The following is a 22,898-nucleotide window of genomic DNA, read 5'->3' on the forward strand; positions in this document are numbered from 1 at the left end:
GTGCTGATATTTCTCAGCCTGTATCTCTTCCTGCAGCTCCTCCTGAGTAAACCTTTCCCTTCTGGAACAGGAGCTGTTGTGCTCTTAGGACAGCGACCTGCCTTTGGTTTAGGCTCAGTTTAACTGTGCAGCTCAAACTCTGCTCTGTGCCATTTTTAGCTTAGCAGAAGCATTAACTCTGAGCTGAGTGTTTTGGGGGAAACTGTGGCTCAGTAAGTTAAATTTTTTTTCCTGGGAAGTTAAGGTTGGCTGTGCCTCTCCCTCTGGCTTCCTGTAGCTCAACTGTGAGACTGGGAATTCTTCATCTCAGCTGCCCCTGGACTCACTGGGAGACCAGACCTGGTGACCAGTTGGATTGGGGAAAAATACAAAATAACATCCAAGAACACTTTAGCACTTTATTCTTTAAACCTGCAAAGTCAAGGACCTGCCTGAGAACAGATCAGAGTTGTGGTTTGCCCCTTTGTGTCTGAATTTGCACATCTGAAAGGTTCAGTGTGTTCCTTTTCACCTGCTGGAGCTGCACAGAAAAGCACCCAGTGCAGGGCAGGAGCTGCTGCCTGGTCACAGCCCAGGGCTGGGGTTGGACTTTGCAGAGCTTTGCGAGCAGGATCTTTGAAAAGGGAGCTGTTCCTGCCCCTCCTTGTGCTGCTTGTTGGTGCTTTATTCAAGTTCTGAATAAATAATAAACTGTCCTTCTTACCAGTGCATTGTCTGCAGACACAGATCACCCAGGATCTGTTGCTCTGAGCTGTATCTTCCTTTCTTCCAAGCTTTTCCAAGTTTATTCCGTGAGACCACAGTGAAGGAGAACTTTGCTCAGAGTTGGTGTCCGTGGCAGTGGTTTGGTTTGTTCTCTCTTCCCTCCCCCTTTGTTTCTGGACTTGTTGGATTTGTTGGATTCTGGAGCTGTTGGATTTGTAGTTCCCAGGTTCTGCCAGTGGGAGAACTTGTCCCAGTCCTGCACATCAGATACTTTGGTGTCTCCCTGGAATTCCAGGGGGAGAGTTGCCATTCTGGGCAATGAGTTCCTGCTGAGTTGCATTAATTGTTCAGGATATTTACAACAAAAGCTGAAGCTTCTCTTGTCAGCACTGGGCTTGTCCCACAAGTTGAAGCTGTTTGCAGAACTGTGGGAAGTGCATTGCACTGTGTTGCAGTACCTTTACATTTTTTTTGGAGTGGTTTCTCTTTACTCGTGTTTTCAACTTGGCGTGAGGTTTGCTGGCAGTTTTGAATAATATTTGACATGGAAATAGTGTCTCTGTTTTATGTTTATTTTTGCTTGCTCAGAGTTCTTTAATTTCTCTGTTAGTTTTTTTTTTCCTCTTACTGCCATAATGCATAAAAATGACAAAACCAAAAAGCTCTTGATGCTGATAAAAGCAGCAAAAAATGAAGCTCCAATGCTTATGTGACTCTTGATTTTACTGTTGGGGGAAAAGGAAAGATGTACAGTGCAAAGGACACTTGATTTCTCTTTCAGTGTGAGATACCAACAGGAAAACAGTCTTGTTTTGCCTTCAGCTAAATATGTCAAGTGAAGCAGAGAAGTTAAAGTCAACAGCTTTGAAATGTCGCCTGCTAATTAAATACATTATTGTGCTGGTTGTCAGAAAATAAAAGTTTTTGGCTGAGTGTTTGAGCCTGAGCCTGTGCTCTCTGTGGTTCTGGGTGCTGCTCAGGTGCAGCAGTTGAGGGTGGTGTTTTAGAACCAAAAGATGTAAAAAAATTAAAAATAAAAAGAGCAGTCAGTGAGAAATGGCGCAACCTGATGCACTTGTGTGCTGTCCTGCAGGGTAAAAGGTCCTGAGGATGATTTTGGGGATGAGACTGGAGTACCATTCAGCTCCATTCTTGAAGTAAACTGAGGTTTAACTTGCTTTTCATGGGAATATCTTAAATAATAATAATTAGACGTGATTTTATTCCAGAACTAAGAACAGGTTCTGTGAAGTTTGGCAGTTTCTTCCAGCTGAGTGTTCCAGACTCCTGATAACCTGGTGCAGTCACACAGCTCCAGAAGCAGATGATAAAAATAATTGCAGAGCAGTTGTGTTTCAGTGTTTCAACCCTGTGCCTTGGAGAAAGCAGGAATTGTTCTTCTTTACCTGCTCTTGGCAGTTGCAGCAGTTCTGGCAGGTGCAGTGCTGTGTTTGGATGCATTAGTTTATCCTTCTGTCACAAGTTTCTCTTGACATTAAGATGAATCAGTTCTATTAAAAATTATATTAGAGGAGTAGCTCTTTTCCTTTCCTGGAGAACAATTCCACTTCACCAACAGCCCTAAAATCCTCATGAGGAAACTTCACTGACTCCTAATTTCTCTTTAATCTGTCTCTGTTGCCATCCTGTGTTGTGCCTGTGTTCCAGAGCTTGGCTTTTCCCTCTGAGTTGTATTAGTTGTTGGTTTAGGACAGGTATTAGTTGTTGGTTTAGGGCAGGTATTAGTTGTTGGTTTAGGGCAGGTATCAGTTGTTGCTTTAGGGCAGGTATCAGTTGTTGCTTTAGGGCAGGTATCAGTTGTTGCTTTAGGGCAGGTATCAGTTGTTGCTTTAGGGCAGGTATCAGTTGTTGCTTTAGGACAGGTATCAGTTGTTGCTTTAGGACAGGGCAGCAGGAGCAGCAGATGTGGTTCCTGAGCACTGAGGGCAGCTGGAGGAGCACATCCAGCTTTCTGGGTCTGTCTCTTTGAGTCCAAAGAACAAGTGATGCCTTCAGGTTGGCCGTGTGAGAAGCTGTGAAATTATCTGATCAATCCACCTGAACTGTGTTGGGAGCTGTCCTGGATAACATTCACCTCCTCTGTCTGTACTGTTCTTGTGGTCCCACATTCCTTCAGGCTTTCAGGGATTCATAGAAGTGCAGTTGAGGAGGAAATCATGATTGCTGTGTTGTGTCTTAGGGAAGCTGTCAGCACAAAGGGCACTTCAACTGTCGAGTCCTTTCTGCTCTGCTGTTGCTTCAGAACTTCCATAACTCAGCTTTCACTGCAGGATTAACAACAGCTCCAAAATCACCTCCAAGAACAATGTTGGGAGTCTCAGGTGTTTTCTGGGAACACCAGCACCGAGAGAACTGCTCTGCCATGGGAATTAGGAAAAACCTCTTGGAAAAAGCACAGTTTTCCCACCTGAGGGAGCCTCCCAGAACTCTGCTGTCCTGGTTGGGTGACCCATTGGTGTGGAAGGGAAACAGCAGGAAACTGGTGGGAAAGAACTGAAAGATGGTGATGGAGAGTGATTCCTGTGAATCCTGTCTTGCTGAGACAAGGATCATTTTTTTCCCAGCTGCCTCCAGAGACAGGTTGCTTAAATAAAAACGACATGGCACTAGAGCAGGGACGTTCTCCAGAGGAAAAAGGATGAGTGGGGCTTGGAGTGAACATCAGTTTTCTTGGCACTGGAGGGTTGTGCTGTCCTGCCCTGGGCAGGGTGGGGTTGCTGCACCTTTGTGTTTCTTCTCACTGGAAAAACAAGGGGATGCTCTGCTGTCCAGGCTGGATCACTGGGGGTACCTGTTCTTCTCCAGTGCCTCAGGTGTTCCCTCAGGGGAAGTGATGTATCAAAGGTGTAAAAATACAGAATAACGGTTCAGTAGCTCTCGTGCTGTTTTGTGAGTTGTGATGGTTTAATTTTTTTTTAGAATCCTGCAGAACATTGAGGACTGTGTTCTTGGGAAATCCACTGGTTTATTTTCACCCTCAAATACTGAAATGTTTGTGAATGTTGACCCTTGGAAGCAGAACTTCTTTTTCTTCCCCTTATGGCAAACGTTGGGGTGGCAGGTCACGTGAAAAGGTGTAATGTACCATAAATGCCTTTTCTTTGTTTGCTTCACTTCACAGGTTTTGAATTATTGATACATTTTAAAAGTGAAATTGCCACAACCTGTCAGAAGAGTATGAGCTATTTGTCTGTATTTAAAAAAAAAAAAAGCAACCAGGAAGTTCCTAGATTATTCCTTCCCTGCTGATTGGAGTCTGTGCTGTCTGTGTCCCAGAACATTTTATTAATCTCTCTTTAGTGCTAATTCATTTTCTCTGGATTAATACTATCCTCTTTCAGGATTCAAGGCCAGATTATTCTTAAGGACTTTGATTAGGAACAAACTGTGGTGAAGCAATGTTTAAATCTGTACTTGCTTTATTGCCTTCTGTGTTTTTGTTGGTTCTCAGTTCCTCTCATTGCTGGCACTCAATATTTGCTCTCAGTTGTGTTGTAGGATGTGTTCTCCCTCCTCTCTGGGGCAGCTGAAGGACTGGTTGGGTTCAGGTGGTCTCCTGTAAATCTGGATTATACAAGGTCATGAGTAGCTTTAGAGCAACTTTTCTGCCCTTGTTTTTCCCTCAGGAAGCACTTCTTTCCCTAATTTCAGCCCGTGTTATCCAGCTTACAGTGTCAGTCACTTTAAAAATATTGTTTCCAGAAAGAAGAAACAGCAAAATATAACTGGAAAGTTGGAACATGTGGATAAAGGCTGTAAGAGGGCACAGGAATGTGCCTTTAATACTTCCTTGACATTGCTGAGCAAACGTAAGAATGAGGAAAATGGTGTTCCATGGAGGAGCAGGACTGGGATCATTAACATGTGGTTCAGGGTTTGCTTACTGTGGAGTTTTTTGTTCCAGAACAATCTCACAGCGTCGGGATTTAAATTACACGGGCGAGTCAATAAAATGAAAGCAGTTAATGCTTCGCTGCATTAAAAAAACATAAGTTTCTCTGATTGTTGGGTTTTGTTGGGGTTTTTTTTTTTGTTGTTTTTGGTTTTTTTTTTCCTGAGAGAAAATGTTCAGCTTGTTTGCATCAAGAGTTGTCTCCTGGCTGTCAATCTGCTGCTTTTCCCCTTCCTTCTGCAATAAAACCAGTGCATTTTTAACAGTGCAGCCGTTCCCACGGCAGACCCGCCGCCTGCCAGAAATGCAAATTTTCCTAGTCATCAGGAAGTCAGGGAAGCATACTTTTTTTGTTCATTGTCATTTGGCACGAGTCAAAACATCTTAAAAAAAAAAAAATAATAAAAATCTCCAGGCTTCCTGAAGTATTCCTTAAATACTCTTTGGTGCTACAAATCCCCAGATCAAAGCAGACCCGGCAGAGGAGCGATGACTGAGTCATGTTTGGGTTGGCAGTGGAGAGGGAGTGAACAGGGGGGAATTGTCTGCAGACCTACAGCTCTGAACTGCAATAATCCTGAAATAACTACCAGGGAATCAAATGCTGCTTCACTCCCCCCCCCCCCCCCAATGCTAATTTTTCCAGGATTGATCCTATCTCCCCTCATTCCTTCAGTGCAGAGCCTGGCTCTGGTTATTTATCCTGTTATTGTGGGCTCTGAATTGCAGTTCTGAGCTCTTGCTGAGAATAAATCAAACCTGGCCAAAATCACTTTGATCTCCAGAGTTTCTGGCAGGAGAAATGTATCTGGAATTTCTGGAGGAAATAGCAAAGGATCTGCTCAGCCAGTCGTGTTTTATCACTCACACACCAGCACTTTGTGCTGCCTCATTCCACCCCCCACCCTCCAAAAAAGAAAACAAGTCCTTTTCCCCCCCCCCCCCTTTCTTTTTTAATTGAAGAATGTCATGTTTTGAAACTGGAAGGTTTCACTGCATTTCTTTTTGGATCAAGCCACTTGAAGAAACAGATTTTTATTCCCTTCGCTCTGAGGATATTGTTTCATAGCTATAAGGGGGTTTTTTTATTAAACAGTAGTATTTAATGGTTTTCTTTTGTAGTTGAAGCCTTGACAGATTCTTTGCATTACAATCAGTGTGTTATAAACACTGAAGTTTCCCTTTATCTCTTTGTTAATGGTTAACAAGTCCTAAAACTCAGTCCATTCTCTTTATCTTAATTAAAATGATGATTGTGGTTACTTCCAGATGATGAAAATATATGATTAAAACTGAGCTGACTGACTTGGATGAGGAAAAACCCAATTAACATGCAGCAATTCAGTTCAAATGTGTGCCCAGTGGTCACTGGGGTGGTTCTGATGCTCCTTTGCTTTGGACCCCACTGACCTGGAAGGGAAGGGCAACCTGGGAAGCAGGAGGCAGGGAATCAGCCAGGCTGGGATATTGGGGGCATGGAGGGAAAAGCAGCTCAGATAATTTGCCATTTGTGCTCAGTGGCCCCACCAGAGAGGCACAGGGGAGGTGTTTGAGGAATTCTTCAGGATATATTTAATTTAACATGGAAACCTATGAACCTGCTGTTGGGGACAGGGATCTGTCACCAGCCAAACACTGCCTTGGTGAAGTGCTGTTAATGATAATATTCCAATAAAACTCTTCTCCTCACCTTAAATAGCCAGCTGCTGGCTTAAATATATGATGCAACAGCAGTAATTGCATTTCAGATAGGAATATATTAATTATGTAGTGCATCTAAACCCCTGCGTATCCAGCTTTGATTACACGTCTCCATTTAAATATCAAAAGTGGTACAGAGCCAGGGCTGCTGGAAATGGGTTTATCTGTATGCAGAGATCATAAAGTAAAATAAGATGACTGAATATTAGTGTTTGGGGAAAAAGAAACAAAGCACAAGTGTGGAACTTGCCTAAGCCTGAACTTCCATCCCAAGGAGGGAGGAAGGGGAGGTTTGAAAACATTACAGTGTGAGTGTGAAGTGCTGATTAATGGACTGAAACCAAAGCACTTCCAGCTTAACTTCTAAGCTGAAAGGGGAAAACAAACCCATCCAAAATGAAAGGGAATGGGGAACAACTCATCCTGGAAGTTTATATGCATTTTCTCTGGGATAACAAGGAGAGGTGAAGGGAGAAGCAAAGAAAACTGGAACGATAAAACCACTGACAGCTCTGGGAACAGGATGACTCTGACCATGGGATGAGCTAATTTATACGAATAAACCAGGTCCTGCAAATCCATCCTCTTAATCCTGACATTTCAACCTTTCTTGGGATGAATTTCCATCTTGGATAAATTAAGTCCAAACTGTCTTTTTGAAGGTTTTCCTGTTTTCCAGAGAGACCCAGAGCCCGACCAGCAGATGGATTTTTCAGCAGCCACACTTCTGCTTTCTCATATCCTCCCTTAATTTGCTGTCACATTTAAAATGCTAATGGCCACACTTTTTTGAATCTGAGCATCAGAGAGGAACTTTTGAAGGCAGGAAAACGCTGAATTTGCCTGCACAAAAGCAAACATTATTCATTGTGATGCCGCTGCCCTGTGTTTATTTGACTGGAGCATCTCGGCTGTGGAGCTTTCTCCTTGAAGCCTGATTTGAATGGAGTGCACAGCTGGATTGCCCCAGGGCCTTGTAACAATTTATAGTCTGGATGGAAAGGCAGAAGTGCATAAAAAGACAGTTGTGAAACGCCGCCAGTGCCCTGTAATAGAAAATCTGTGTACGGTGACCTTGTCTGGGTGGGCCTGGGGGATCATTTCACTCCCATCCAAAGGATTAGGAAATGGCAAGGAGTGCATCTCACCTGGAATAAAGGAGGGGAGGGGGGAAAAAAAAATGAAAAGAAATTTGTTTTTCTAAATTATGCAGTATCTGCTTCCTGTCCTTTGCATTCCCCCTGCATCAGGCCTTGCATTTCAGCAAACATGTTAAATTTACATCTGTTATTCTCCCCGCTCTTACAGGAGCTCCTGGTTTTGAATGCAAATATCTGGGTGAGGTTTCTGTAGCCACAAGCATTTATGTATTTAAAAGCCTCATTCTGTTTGCAGATGAATTGATGTTCTGTTGCTGAACTGCAGCTGAATTAATTTGTGGCAAATTTTTCCTGGCCAGTTCCGAGGCAGGCAGCGTGACCTTTCCTTTTTGGGGTGGAAAAAATGCTGATTAATATAGATTTTTTTGCTTCTCCAGATTCATTTCTCCTTCTACAGTCAAGAAAAGGCAGAAAGTTGTTTTGTTTGGTTGGTTTGTTTTTTTTTTTCTCCTCCAAATCTTTGCTAAACCTTTTAAAGGCCAGGTTGGACAGGGCTTGGAGCGACCTGGTCTGGTGGAAGGTGGCACAGGATGGCCTTTAAGGTCCCTTCCAACCCAAACCATTCTGTGATTCCATGATTCTGGAAGTGCTCAGCCCTGCCTCAGCACAGCTCATTTTGCTGTTCAAGGGATGGAACAGACTGGCTAATAAGAGCCAGACGAATGAGACGTTTGAAGGAGCACTGAATTATTTAAAATCAAAAATTTAGCCTGCAAATGAGATTGGCTTTTATGTCTAATGTGAAGCAGATTGAAAGGCTGCTGTGATTACAGTGGGGCACGTGTGGGGCGGGAGATTAGTATGGAAGTGTGGGTCCAGGGGCTTTGAAGGAAGTGGCAGGGAATGATGAAGAATCAGAGGTGACAGTTTAAGGATTGCATGGCAGGAGCTGCACAGTGATTAAATTCACTGATGCTGTCACTGAGCCGTAAGGCTGCAGATAACATTCTCTCCCAGTGCTGAAAACAAGAATCAATACAAACTCCTTGACAGGGGCTAAATTATTAAATAGAGCCTTCCTTACAATGTTTCATTATCTGGGATTTACCTCAGCTGGTGATTTGTCAGCGGCGCAGAGAGATTTGCTGGGCATTTTGTATGAAAATCATTCCAGATGCACATGAATCCAGTTTGATAATTCCCTGCCTTTTTTACCATTTCCTTTGGTTTCCATTGATGCCCCTTGGAATCCTCACACGGATATTAAGCTGTGGCTCACAGTGAGGTCTGGCCCTGTCACATACGTGTAAAAACAAATTATTTTTGGTCTAACGGACTGTTCTTTAAGGGCTGAGTTGATTTGCTGCTCTCAGTGTGTTAAATTAGCAGGGCATTTGCCACGGCTCTCAGGTGAGTTCAGCACTGAAGGAACAGGCACGAGGCTGCTCTGGGGATTTATGGGGATTGGAGTTGCACTGGACTCGCTTGAAAAACAGAGCACCGTTCTTTTTATTTGGTGGTATATCTTGTGGAGGCAGGAGCAGAAACCATCCATTGTGAGGCAGCTAAACCAGCATATTTTGCATTCCCAAGGTGCTCAGGGCTGTGTGGAGACACTGCATTCAGAGCTGGCTGATGCTGGCAAAGATCTGTGATTCCATCAGTGTCATTATCTTGTCAATTGAAGAATGTTCAGCATTTTTGTGACTTGTTTGGATTCATGTTTGGGTTTTTTTGAGTGGCTTTGACAGTGTAATGCACCAATGCACCTCACTTGATGTCTACAGAGCTGCAATGTTATGTCACAAGTTCCATCATTGTCTTTTGGGAGAGGGAGAGAGAGTGTTCATGTGTGGAGGGTTAAAAGAGATGGGAGCATTGTTCAGAAGGAGGATTAAACAGCTGGAAGTTAAGACTATATGGTGTGTTTTTGAGGGCTCAAAGCCAGCTCTCCCTCCATTTCCTTCCATATGGCCTGGATGTTTGCAGTTGGAATCCAGACCTTAGAACTTAGGGTACAAAGAAATACAAACAAACCTCCCACAAACAAACAAAAATACAAACAAACAAAAACCACCCCACAGAATAACCCACTGGGTTTTTGTTTTGGAGGTTTTGGTACTCTGTTTCCCCTCTTTCCCCCTTTCTCTTTCCCCCTTTCTCTTTCCCCCTTTCTCTTTCCCCCTTCTCCTTTCCCCCTTCTCCTTTCCCCCTTCTCCTTTCCCCCTTCTCCTTTCCCCCTTCTCCTTTCCCCCTTCTCCTTTCCCCCTTCTCCTTTCCCCCTTCTCCTTTCCCCCTTCTCCTTTCCCCCTTCTCCTTTCCCCCTTCTCCTTTCCCCCTTCTCCTTTCCCCCTTCTCCTTTCCCCCTTCTCCTTTCCCCCCTCTCCTTTCCCCCTTCTTTCCTTTTTTCCTTTCCTGATGTGATTCCCCTCTTTGTTTTTGCCCCACTTGGCAATTCAGAGGCCCAGCAATCAGAATTTTCATCGCTGGCTTGTTGCCACGTGAAAATCAAAGGCCTGGCTGGAGGCTGTTGAGGATTCACCCCCAGGAAAAGACTCTGGAGCTCCTTCCCTGGCTCCAGCAGGAGCTGCTGGAGCATCCCTGGTGTCCAAGGCTGTGGCAGACAGGCCTTTAATCCAAGCTGACCATCCCTGTCAGCTCAGCTCACATCACAGAACTGCTCCCATTCACTGCAAAGCTGGTTTATTTTGAGGGCCAAACTTCTGTATAAAAAGGCAAAGGGAGTTTTTTGAGAAGTGCAGCAGGACAGAAATAGGGCTGGCTGTGAAGTCCCACACTGGCTCTGCAGAATTGCCATTGTGTTGTTTTCCCTGGTTTTAGCAGGAGGAAAGCAGGAAGCACAACTGGGATAAATTTCATCAGCACAGCACCCGCCCCCTGCTCGACTGGGAGCTGAGGGGGAAGGCAGATGTTGAGCAAACAGGGAAAAACAAGAATATACCAGTTGTGGAGTGTAACCCCCAGTTACACTCCCCAGTTTCCCACGCTGGGTTAGCAGGAGGGATGTGTGGCTTATAAAGCTGTAGATAAGGACACCTTTATTAGCAGTGGATTGATTGCAGATACAGGAAGCACAGGGTTCAATAACACCCCCCTGTATATTTAACTTGCCCATATTTCCACTTCCTTAGGCCCTTTGTCACAGCAGCAGTCTTCACCACCTTTTACCTTTTTTTTTTCTTTTTTTTTCCATTTCTTTCTGTCTTGTTTCCTCCTCCTTTACCTGAAGTAAACCTGTTTACTGCACCTGCTGCTGAGATAATTGACTGCTAAATAAATCATTACACGCCAGCTTGAAAATACGGAGGGGAGGGGAAAAAAAAATTGTTATTTCTGGCTTTTAGAAGAAAAAGTATCAAATTGTACATTAGCTGCGGTTTTATGTAGCAAGGGAAAATGGAGTTAGAATAAATTTAGCCATGTCCTCTAGTGTTGAATCGTGAGGGCATCTGTCATGTTTAATAATGCTCCTGACCTTTAGGATTATTGAAGTTGAAATTTTCTCTCTGGTCATTTGGGGGTACTTGAGCACTGTCAGATTTCTCGTGTCTCTGCTGAGCCTCCAAAGGCACCCTCTTAATGCTTCGTGAGCTGGCGAAGATAATTCATTAAAGAAATTTGTTTTCCCACTCTCAAAATGGTTTCCTGAAGGAATGTGAAATGTCACCCTGGTCACTGAATTTTCGTGTGTGTCCCGTCCCTCAGCATTGCTGCAGCCTCACTGCTGGCCTTGGAATTGCTCCACGAGGTAGTGCTGATGCTCCTGTGGGTATCAAATGCTCAGTGCAGCACCTGGAGGTGCAGGACCCAACAAACATCCCCCAAAATGATCCCTGTGCTGTCCCTGAGCTCCGGGGGGGAGCCGGTTTTGGGGTTTTTCCAGCTGTGAACTGTCACAACAACCACAGTGGAGGACAATTCAGCATCTTTGCTGAGCTTGTGAGTCCTGTCAGGATGCTGCAAACTAAAACCTGGGCAGAAAAGAGTGATGCATAATATGGAAACCAGGCACCTTTGGCTGTTCCAGCTGCACTGGAGGAAGGGCAGTTGAGCTGTAGCGTGGTACCCTCTGGAAAACATTCCTGAGACTCCCTGCCTGAAGTGTGTGGGGTGAGATCTCTACAACAGCAGCGTGTGGCTGAAGGTGGGACAACAATTGTTTGCAGTGTTGGCAGCCTTGGTACAGAAACATCTCCACCTGCATCTCTGTGGGCATGTGAGTGTAGTCAGAAATCTGTGATCCTCCTTTCCTGCCCCGTGTGCAGTTGGCTGGACTCTCTCTTCCCATTTTTCCTAGTTTCCTTAAGGTTTCAGGAGCTGGGGCCATGCCAGGCTGTTGGCACACCCCCTGTGTTACAGGCAGCTGCCCGTGGTTCTTGCCCCTCTGGTGTGCTGCTGCTCCAGCAGGCAGGGACTGGCTGTCCAGAAGGATCAGCCACTGTTCCTCTTTACTACACCATGCCAGGATATCCAGAGTTGGGAGGGACCCACAAGGATCCTCCAGTCCTGCACAGGACACCCCAACAATCCCACCCCCTTGGGAGTGTTGGTGAAGTGACAGACATTGGGCAAGGGGTGGATGTTCTGGAATGGAAGGTTTCCCTGTTATCCCTGTGGGTGTTTTTTCCCTGCCCTACCCCTGCTCTTGCTGTGTGAGTGTTGTGTAGAGCAGTTGTGTTCTGCAAGACAAGGGATTATTTGGCCTGTCCAGTAAATTTGAGGTTTGTGCACCACTGCACGTCGGGAGGGGTTGATTTTTGTGTAGGTTAAAAAACGCTGGGAAGGGTGTGTGTTCTGCTGGGGAGAGGTACAGAAAGGCTGGCATGTGGAAGGGAAAATAGTGTGGATGCTCTTTGAATAGCTGGGATGTGTTCTGAGCTTGAGTGGCAGGAAAGGCAACATCTCCCCTTTTGTACAGCAGGGACTGATGGAGCCACTTAGGAAAACGCTTCAAGTCAGCTCCACCTTGTGACCGGCTAATAGAGCTTCAGAGCTCCTGCAAATGCTGTTTTCTTCCCTGCAGAAGGCAGGCAGGGCTGTTCAGAGAGCAGGGCTGGGGGCTGGCAGAGCCTCAGAGTCACCTCTGTGTAAAGGAGAGAACCTGTGCTGGTCCCTGACTGGGACTCGGAGCGAGGAAAACGTCAGGATGTGATGGATGTGCATTTTTGACACTGTAGTCACTGAACACTAGTCCATGGAGAATTTGAACTTGTAATTTTGATTAAAGTGATTGATTTTAAATCAGCCTGAGTTCGTTTTGGGCCATTAGAGGGTATTTAAAAGGAAAATAACTTTAATTAAATTAGGAGCGTGTAAGCGTCCTGCTCTGCTTTCTAAGCAGAACTTCTGGGGGGGTTTAAAATCTTATTCCCTTCAGTTGTTTGTTGGCACATTTTAAGGTTAAAAGCAATGCAGAATTATTAAAACCAACAGACTTGTTCTAAGCAAACCCTTAAACTTCATTTGAAGTTTTTCCTTTGAGAAAACACCCAGGTTCTGTTGCTGTGTAAAGCAATTCCTGTCCATCCACCTGTCTGTGCTCTTAATCCACCTCCTGTCAGGAAGGCTGCACAAAGTGCTTCCCTTTTATTTGTAAAACATCCTTTTTAGGCTACAAACATGCCTAAAACATTCAGTTTATAGAAAGAATCAAATAAGGAAGATAAAAGGCTATCTGTGTTTCGCTGCTGTGAAATGGGAAGACATAATTTATGCTCTGGATCTCCCGTCGTCGTGATTAGTGACCTGAGGCTGTTGAACTTCCTCTTTATGGATTGGGAAAATGCTGTGACAGTTTTCAAGGGAATTGCTCTCTTTGAGTTTAAAGAGATGAAAATGGGTCTGCTAACAAGGACCAGCTTCAGTCTGTGCTTTCATATTCTTCACTTTTTTTTTTTTTTAAAAAAAAAAAGAGAAAAAGGCAAAAAAAAAAAGAAAAGGCAATTGGCTGCTTTGATATGTGTGAACCCCAGGACCCTGCCAGGCACAAGCTGCAGAATGTGGAATATCAGACAGTGCTGCAATGGATGGCAAGGGATCTGCAGGCAGGTGTTCCCTTGGATGCTTTTTGGAATGTCTGTTGCCAAAAAAGATTGGGAAACAATGCTTTCCAAAAAGGAAGCTGCTGTTTGCTGTTGGTGTTCCCATTCTGATGTGCTGTGATGGTTCACATACTGATATTACAAAATAATTCCTAAACCCAGGAATTCTTGATCCAGGATGATGATGATGATGGTGGTCACCTGCAGGGACTGTGATTCAGTGTTTCCCTGCCTCAGCTGGGGCAGGTTTGTAAGGAAATACCTGGAAATTGTATCCTGATTTCTGGGACCCTTCAGTGGGATTTCCCACGCCCTCAATTCATCCAATGTAAATGTTGGGATTTTGAGGTAGTTTGGACCTTTTAAGCTAAAAACTTCACTCTCCAAAGTGCAAAATTCCCACAAAGTGGTGAAATATCACCATAACCCTTTATCTGGGGGTGCAGCTGTCGTGGTCTCTGCGGGGTTCGGTGTAACCTGTGCTGCAATCCCTGCTCTCCATCATCCTCCCCGGCCTTTGGGAAGGGCACGTCCCTGGAACATGGTCCATCCCCCTGGAACATGCTCCCTCCCCCTGGAACAGGCTCCATCCCCCTGGAACATGCTCCCTCCCCCTGGAACAGGCTCCATCCCCCTGGAACAGGCTCCATCCCCCTGGAACATGCTCCATCCCCCTGGAACAGGCCCCATCCCCCTGGAACAGGCTCCATCCCCCTGGAACAGGCTCCATCCCTCTGGAACAGGCTCCATCCCCCTGGAACATGCTCCATCCCCCTGGAACAGGCCCCATCCCCCTGGAACAGGCTCCATCCCCCTGGAACAGGCTCCATCCCTCTGGAACAGGCTCCATCCCCCTGGAACATGCTCCATCCCCCTGGAACATGCTCCATCCCCCTGGAACATGCTCCATTCCCATGGGTTGGCTGTTCCTGGTGCCAGAGAGGCCTGATGGGTCCCTGTCCTTGGTGTTTAATATTGATGCTGAACGTGGAGGGGGTGATTAAACCCCTGGGCTGTTTGTTACTAATTATCAGGCCAGGAAAATAAACAGCTGGGAGCATATCTAGGGCATTCCTGCCTTTGAAAGGCATTAACTGCCCAGTAAATATTTAAATATGAGCTAATATTGCATTATATTACAGATTAATTTATTGCTGCACTCATTGGAAAGCACTTGTAGGACAAGTGCTGTAGTTTGCAGTAGTTCAAGCGCTGGGAAATGGGTTTGGATTTGTCAGTGTTGCTTGTGCCAGTGCATGAATATTTGATTTTATTTCACTTTGCTAAGGTACTGAACACTCAGTGAGCTCCAGGCCTTTGAGGTCAGGTTCCCAGAGAGATGTTACAGCCAGAACTGAAGACAATTGCACAGGCTTCTCAAATATGTGCTCCAACACTGCTTTAAACAGGCTTCTGCCTTTAACACGAGTGTCAAAGAGAGGGAGAGCTCCTGATTTTATTACATAATCTCTAACACTTTAATTTTTCCCCAAAGAGACTCCTCCTGCTCAGCAGTTTGAAGGACTGAGTTCATGGAGATGTTAAAAACAATCTCCTGACTCCTGCTGAGAAGCTGGCATTTGTTAGGAGGAAGCTAATCGGAATCATGAGCTCCCTCTAAACCAGGCAAACCAAGTTTTATACAAATTTCCTGAATAACTTTTAGTAATTTATTTTTTTTTTTTTTTTGTTGGAAGGTACTCTGCCAGCTTCTGCATTTCTGGGTAATGATTGCACACAGAATTCTCCTGTTTTCAATAAGTCTCTGGAAGAACTGGCTGTGATGATGTGCTTGGTAGCAACCCCTGTGCCCAGAACAAGGGGAAAGGCAAAACCCTTCATTAACATTACAGGAGGATTTCGGAGGCAGGAGCCTTTGAATTGGGCAAAAAAAAAATGGGTTCCATCCAATGCCTCCAGTAATAAAGTAAATTAATTTGAGTTCTACATGAGGACTGAATGGTTTATGGAACTACTGGTTGGTCTCAAAGTTATTCTGCTGCTGGATCCCTGACTGAATTAACACCTTGACTTTTTAAAATGGGAGCTATTAGTGGCTTCATTTGTTAGAGCTGTAATGCTGTGACAATTATATTGCCCAAGACAAACGATTAGCCTTAGAAACTGTATGTTAGCTTGGCTGGCTGTGTTCCCTTTCATTCCAGAGTGCACATGGTCTGTACTATATGTCTAAAAACTCTATTTCTGTGTTTCACATCTCCTTTTCTCGTGGATCATCGTAGTTGTCTGGATGTTTATGCTTTCAGGGCCTGAGAAAAGGGGGTTTTTTTCCTTTGTATCTCTCTCTCCCAACTTTTCCTTTGAGCATTTTTCTTTTCTAGCAGGTAAATGGATCCATTTTATTCCCAGTGTAGTTATTTCTGATTTTAGTGGTTTCAATATCTGGCTATTTCCAGATGAATGGAGCCCATCTTTCCAATCTCCGGGTTCAGATGAGATTGCAGCCTGTGGAGCCGGTGTGGGGGATGTTTGTTTAGTGCTGATTTACATATAAATACAAAGAAAAACCACAAAGTCTGGTGCTGCTAATTCTAGCTATGGATACCGGGGCATACAGCAACAATCTGTATCAGAAATGTGGGATAAGAGCCAATTGTATCTCCTACAACTTGGCATTATTTTTTTAAGATTCCTGCTTTGTTTTCTTGATTAGCAGCTCTGGTTGTTGCACACTAATTACTGGCAGTGTTTTTATGAAGGCTGTGTCGTGCCCCTGTTTATCAGCCAGTGCCTGAACAGCCTCACATGAAGCACGTGTAGAAAGCTGATTTTTTTTTCCCCTGCTTTAAAACATTGGCTTGTTCTATAACACACGTTTGGTGCAGGTTCTTAGAGGATGTAAACATTGAAGTAACTGACCATTTCATAAGCAAATTACATCCTCCGTGGAGCTGCACAAGGAAACGTTTACTTTCCAGGCATTTATTTTCCAAACACACTTTGTTTCCTGATGGGAACAGCATTGGCTTTTGTGGTGAAATGGCCAAGTCACAGGATCTGGCTAATCAGTCTTTATTTATTTTTTTTTTCCTTTCCTTTTTATAATTTCAAACCCCAGCCTGTTTGAAGAGGTGCTTTAATTTTGCCTGTCCTAAAATTCCCCTGCCCATGAGGCGATATTTTAACAGCCCTGTGACTGTTCAAACTCTGGGCAGGGTTTGCAGAGCAAACTGTCTCCTGATTGTTTTATCCTCCAGCTCTCGGTATGTCTTTGTTCAAAGGTAAACCCCTTGGTGAGATGGTAAAGAAAATGTGGCCTCTTGATATTTAAAAGGTGAGAAATCTATTTAAACTGTATATGATGGCTTGGAACAGCCCCAGTGCCGGGTGCTGCTTGTGTTAATAGAAGTGATAAATACTGCAGCTGGTGGGGCTCAGCAATTAGATTGGAGCTGTATATACCATAAATGACATTTAATGGCAAATGCCAGGCATGGCCTGAATGGTGTCTTCATTTCAGTGTTGCACTTCTTCGGGATGATGCTAAAAACACCTTAATGGAATTTAATTACCAGAGCCTGTATTGGATGATTAGTTAAGTGCATTTGTGGTACCATTAGTTGGAGGTGACTGTTTGCTCGTGATGCCTGGTTTGCTGGACCCTGTGTGGGGTGAGCACAGCAACAGGGATGCTGAGGAGGGTCCCTGTCCCTCCAAATTCCCTTCTGTGGGAAAGGCATAATGGATTTGGGAGAGGGAGCACACATGAACACTCTGGGATCAAAAAATACTGCTTGTTGCTTTTTCTTCCAGTGATTTGAATTACAACCTGTCCGTGGCTCCTCAGCCCTGTCTCTGCTGTGCAGGGCTTTGTGATATTTGTAGGATCCCAGCAGGGATGTGTCACCTCCACAGCTTCCCCTGTGCTTTGCCCCCGGCTGTAACACACACACAGAGGTGCAGCAGCTCCGGGGGTTGTGAAGGATCTTCACCACCAGCAGGAATCCCAGAAAACTTGGAGATAAAAATAGGATGGACCCCACTGGCTGTGCATCCACTGGCTGTGCATCCACTGGCTGTGCATCCACTGGCTGTGCATCCGTGCTCTGCTTCCCTCTTGGGAATCTGTGAAGGCAACTCCAATTTTATCTCATCAGACGCAGCCCCGTTTATCTGCTCCGGATGCAGGGCTGCAGACAGCTGGGGATTGTCCCCAGGAAGGGAGCAGTCAGCTGGGGAAAGCTTTTTGTGTCTCTCAGGGGGAGGAGGAAATGGGTGGACAGGCTGTGTCCCAGCCCTGCCAGCCATCGTTAAACAGGCTCCTTCCCGGGGCTCGTCCCCGGCACTGACTTTGTGCCCCTGGGATGATTTTGTGCCTCTGGGGTGACTTTGTGCCTCAGGGATGATTTTGTGCCTCTGGGATGATTTTGTGCCCCTGGGATGATTTTGTGCCTCTGGGGTGACTTTGTGCCCCTGGGATGATTTTGTGCCCCTGGGATGATTTTGTGCCCCTGGGATGATTTTGTGCCCCTGGGATGATTTTGTGCCTCTGGGATGACTTCGTACCTCAGGGATGATTTTGTGCCCCGGGATGACTTTGTGCCTCTGGGGTGACTTTGTGCCCCTGGGATGATTTTGTGCCCCTGGGATGATTTTGTACCTCTGGGATGATTTTGTGCCCCTGGGATGATTTTGTGCCCCTGGGATGATTTTGTGCCCCTGGGATGATTTTGTGCCCCTGGAATGATTTTGTGCCCCTGGGATGATTTTGTGCCTCTGGGATGATTTTGTGCCCCTGGGATGATTTTGTGCCCCTGGGATGATTTTGTGCCTCTGCTCCGCGTCACCGACACCGGGAACCACAGATGGGATCCCGGGAACGTCGAAGGGAAACGGAGCAGAAAGATACCACAAAGGGATTAAATGAGCTAGGAAGCAATGACCCATAACCTTCATGAAAGATCTTATCATAGTTTTATTTTAAGCCAGTCAGGGTTTAAGCATAACTGCCCCTTTTTTTTTTTTTTAACAAGATGAAGTTATCTTTTGTCATTTAGGGTTGCACTGAAATTTTAAGGGTGCCTTTGTACTGGGGTGGATTTCACTCGAAAATCAAACCAGGTGACTTGCTAATTCTTTTGGCACAGGGAGCAGCTTTGTTTCTAGTAAAGCTGAAAAGTTTATGGAATCAATACTGCAGTTTGTTTTAAACACAGACATCTCTGTTGTCAGTACCTGAAATGAGGGATGTTCTTTTTCTCCTTTAAAAACCTGGATGAGGCCGTGTTCAAGGGAAGATACCTGAGTGACACTAAATAAAACTAAGAGCTGGGAGGTAACATCAGTGCCAGATTGGTTGAGTTTTGTAAAAAATGTGCTCATTTGGTTGAGCTTTGTCTTAGAAGTGCATCCAGTTGAAGCAAACGAAATTCAGTGCTAACTCCTGATGAGGCAGATCTTGCTGTTGAATTCCCTGAGGTTCAGGCAGCCTTTTAGTGCTGTTTATTGCAGTTTCTGAGGGATCTTTGCCCAGTTCTCAGCTGCCAGAATTATTCTTTGTCTGTCGTGTGTGCCCATGGAGTTCTTGCCTCGCCCCACCAGAACATCTTGTGCTGGGGAAGGTGGCAGCGTGGCAAGTTTGGGTGGTGCAGTTCTGGGGATCTGAAGGCTGTGTTTTTAAGACAGTCTGGCAGCTCTAATGCCAAACCACCCACACTGGGAGACAACATATGGCAGCCACTCGGAATTAACATGCGGATGAGTCGCGCCTCACCCACCGCTCTGCTAAAGGCTCCAGCCTTGGGGGCTGGTTCTGAGGGTTTGGCTGCCTGGCCACGTCCTGCCAGTGCACTGAACAACCTTGCACGTGATGTGTCGTGATGTGAAACTAATTTTGGCCACGTTCTGCACTGTTTTGAAGGCGTAGGCAAACAGATTGTTGTTTTATGCATCACTATGCGTGCGTAGGCTGAGGTTTGCAGGTACAGTTATGGGACTTTCCCCTCTCCTTCTGTAGGAAACAAGTCTACAAATAACCTGTCTGTGATGTTTGGGTGTGTTTGCCAACAGTGTTACTTCCAATGCTGTAGAAACTGCAGCAGAGACCGAGAGCAAAGAATGTTCTCAACAAAGCAGGGTGGCTCTGAGCAAAAGACCTGTGTGTCCTGGAGGTGTCCAAGTGCTTTGGACCCAATGTGAAAGGTTGGGATTTAGGACAAGGTGGGTGTGTGTGAGGCATGTTTTACATCTCAGAGTTACTTGTACACGAGGCTGAATTAATTTCCAGCCCCGCTGGGGTGACTTTGTGAATTCCAAAACGAGTTTTTATTTGTGAATAAAAAGGACACAGGAAAAAAACCCCCGTAAACAGTCACCAAATGTCAAGCGCGAGGCGTGGCGAGAAAAATCCGATATTGTTTTGTCAATAAATTATTCTCTCTCCTGCACTGATCACAGAAATGGGCCTTTACCCTGGAAACAGCAATATTTGATACCCCGGGCAGCTCATTCCCAGCTCAGCTCACACTCGAGCGAAGCCCCGGGTCGATTCTCCCCGAGCCTTCTCATTTCCTGCCTTCCCCTCCTGCCTCAGTCGGGCCCTGCTCTGTGCCCTGCCCTGGGCACCAGCTGAGCCCCCCGGGGTGTTCCTGTTAGAAAAGCTCCTGTGGATGGAACAGTCATTAGATAACACCAGCAGGTTTGGAGGGGGCAGCCTTTGTGTGGGTTCAGGGCGACAGGGGCGGCCCTGCCCGGGCTCTTGGGAGGATTAATCTGCGTTGTTGCCACGGCCTTGCTTTCATTTCACATTTTTTTTTTTTTTTCATTTCTTGCTGAACGCTGACAATGCCTCTGTGTTTGCAAGGAGTAATTATGTGTTGCTACGCGGGCGGCTGAATTAAATAATCAAGCTGCAAAAATAACATTCATTTGGAGTAATAAACCTCTGTATTTCCAAGCTGGGTTTGCCTGGCTTACAAACAGCTGATCGGGTTTCCTAATTAATTAGCCAGCAGCCTACAAAAAGATATCCTGAGAATGTGAAATTACATGGGCTGTTGTGGAGAGGGAAGAGAAATAATCCTTGTTGGATCTCTTTAGCTCCTGGTACCCGGATAGTTTCATTTGTCCCCCCCTGCTGCTTTTTTTTTTTTTCCTCCCCACTGGTTGAGTGGTCTCTGTTTTTCTTTTTCTCTCCTTTGAATATTAGTAAATGTCAAAATTCTAAGTGTAAAAAAAAGCTCTGCAGTTGGAGTAGAAATATTGGAAGCAGTTCCCCATGGCAGGGAAGGGCCAGGAAGGGATGGAGCAAATCAAATGTACCACTGGAGTCAGGCACATCACTGAGCATCATTGCAACTGTTTGTGTGAAGTGAAATCTTTATTTTGGGGGGGGCAAACAATGCCCCAAAGGAGGAGGTTAATTTATATTGTTAAAAAAACCCCACAACCCTTGGCTTTGTGGGGCCAGAGCTGCTTTGCTGCTGTGCACAAGATGTTTATTTTTACGCTGTTAAAATATTTAACGTGTAAATTAAAATACCACAGAGAATTTGGTAGCTTAGAATGAATCCCATTATTATTTCTTCTCTGATAGAAAAATTTCCTAGTGGAAAACACGTTGGAAAGGGGGAGATGTTCTCTTCCTTGTTCCTGTTTTGCTGTTTGTGTCTCTGCAAGAGCTGCTATTCCCCGACTCCCGCGTGCCCATCTGTCATCCCCAGCATTTGGGATATTGTTTCCAAAGCTAGTTGTGATTTAACATGGATCTAAGTAGGGCAAGTAGTGAAGTACACTGATTAAATCCCTCTGGGAGAATGTGCAGGACATCTGTGGTGGTTTGCACAGTGTGGTTACTCATAACCCTGGAAGGAGAGTGTTGGAACCTCGGGAGCTCCGAGCTGGGATGAGCAGGAATTCTGTGTGGAGCCTGTTCTAAGGGAAACAGGCACCTTGGAATTGTCACAGGGGCTGTGGAAATCACAACATTCCCTATTTTTTTTAAAGAGAAACCCGCAAGATTATTTTTTTTCCTCCCTCCAAGGCAGGGGCTCATTTTAAACCGAAGTTGACCAGATGCTTGTGAGCTGGGGAGGCTTTAATCCAGTTACAGGTTCCATCTCATTCCTGTTCAACACCCAAAACTGATTCGTGTTGTTTCAAAGGAACAAAACCCGAAATGTCAGCACGAACAAAACCCTCAAGTGAGCACTTTGTGAGTGCTGCAGCAGAAGACAATATTTTCATTTAAGGGGAGAGTGTGGTTTTTGTAGCCCAGGGAATCGTTTGGAGCCGACAGAAAGACACTTTGAAATTTAAAAGCACTTGCCACGGCTGCAATTTCTGCGAGTCTGAATTTGGCAGGTGACTGTCTGTGGCTTTTCAGATGTAAAGGTGTAAAAAAAAAAAATTAAAAAAAAAAAAAGTCACACTTCAGGAACTGGGGGACACTTCTTTTGTGTGCACATGGCTCTAAAATAAATAGTCTGCCACAGAAGTTGGCGCCTTGACACCTCTGAGTATAGTCTGCTTTATAAATGACATACATATTTAGAAAGTTGGCTGACAAAATAGCATGTCTAGGAATTTCTGTGCAGTGAAGGATGTAAATGTGAAAAGGAAGACACTGACAGACGTTTTATATATTTTTAGGGAGATTGAAGCTTCAGGTTAAAACCCACAAAATCATCCATATTCGAGAGGAGGTACAGAAAATGCTTCTCGGGGTGAAGCTTTTAAATTAATTGGACAAAACTGACCAAACCTGGTAAAAAGAGCTGTTTAGGAAGGAGATCACACCTCCCCCTTAAAACAAACAAACAGAAAAACAAACAAACAAAAAAACCCTAAACCCCACAACCCAACCAACCCACAGCCCAACCCCAACCCCTGCCAGCAGAGCACAAATAGCAGTTTATTAGTACATTAGAATATTTTGGGTTGCAGCCTTGTCCAGAGACCTTTCTGTAAAAAAACTGATTTAAAAAGTTGCACATCCCATTGTAAATGATATTTTTGTCCCTGCTTGCTTTCCCTGTGGAGGCACCGAGTTATTCCATGGGCAGCATCCCACGATTCCATGACCAAGAGCCAGTCAGCAGCGTGGAGCCACGAGTCCGATAATCTTTAAAGACTGGCCATCTTCATCCATCTTCTCATTTCTAATTCCCTTCAGATGACTATTTAATAGAATTTAGTGTTCAGAAGTTCAGGGTTGAAGTGAGTGTAGAGTCTGTGTTCATCTCACGCCTTTTGGCCTGGTTGTGTTTTGATTTTATCACCTGTTCTGGTGCTAATTCTGACTTCATGGTTTTCTCCCTGGTTTTAAAAGATACGTTATTGAAGTGTGGTTCTCTGTGTTAGGAACCCCCTGTAATTCCTTTTGCTTTGTCCTGCCCTGTGCCAGCGTTTCCCCCCTGCAGGCTCAGCCTGAGCCATCAGTCCCACTCCTGTTTGGCA

The 22,898-nt window shown here is 45.1% G+C and overlaps 1 protein-coding gene across 6 annotated transcripts in view; it reads left to right on the top strand.

Moving 5' to 3' along the window:
- Positions 1–22,898, top strand: part of RERE (arginine-glutamic acid dipeptide repeats) — a 206,126-nt gene that overhangs the window by 80,607 nt on the left and 102,621 nt on the right. The window lies entirely within an intron of this gene.

Source organism: Chiroxiphia lanceolata, chromosome 22 (assembly GCF_009829145.1).
Source record: "Chiroxiphia lanceolata isolate bChiLan1 chromosome 22, bChiLan1.pri, whole genome shotgun sequence".
NCBI lineage: Eukaryota > Metazoa > Chordata > Aves > Passeriformes > Pipridae > Chiroxiphia > Chiroxiphia lanceolata.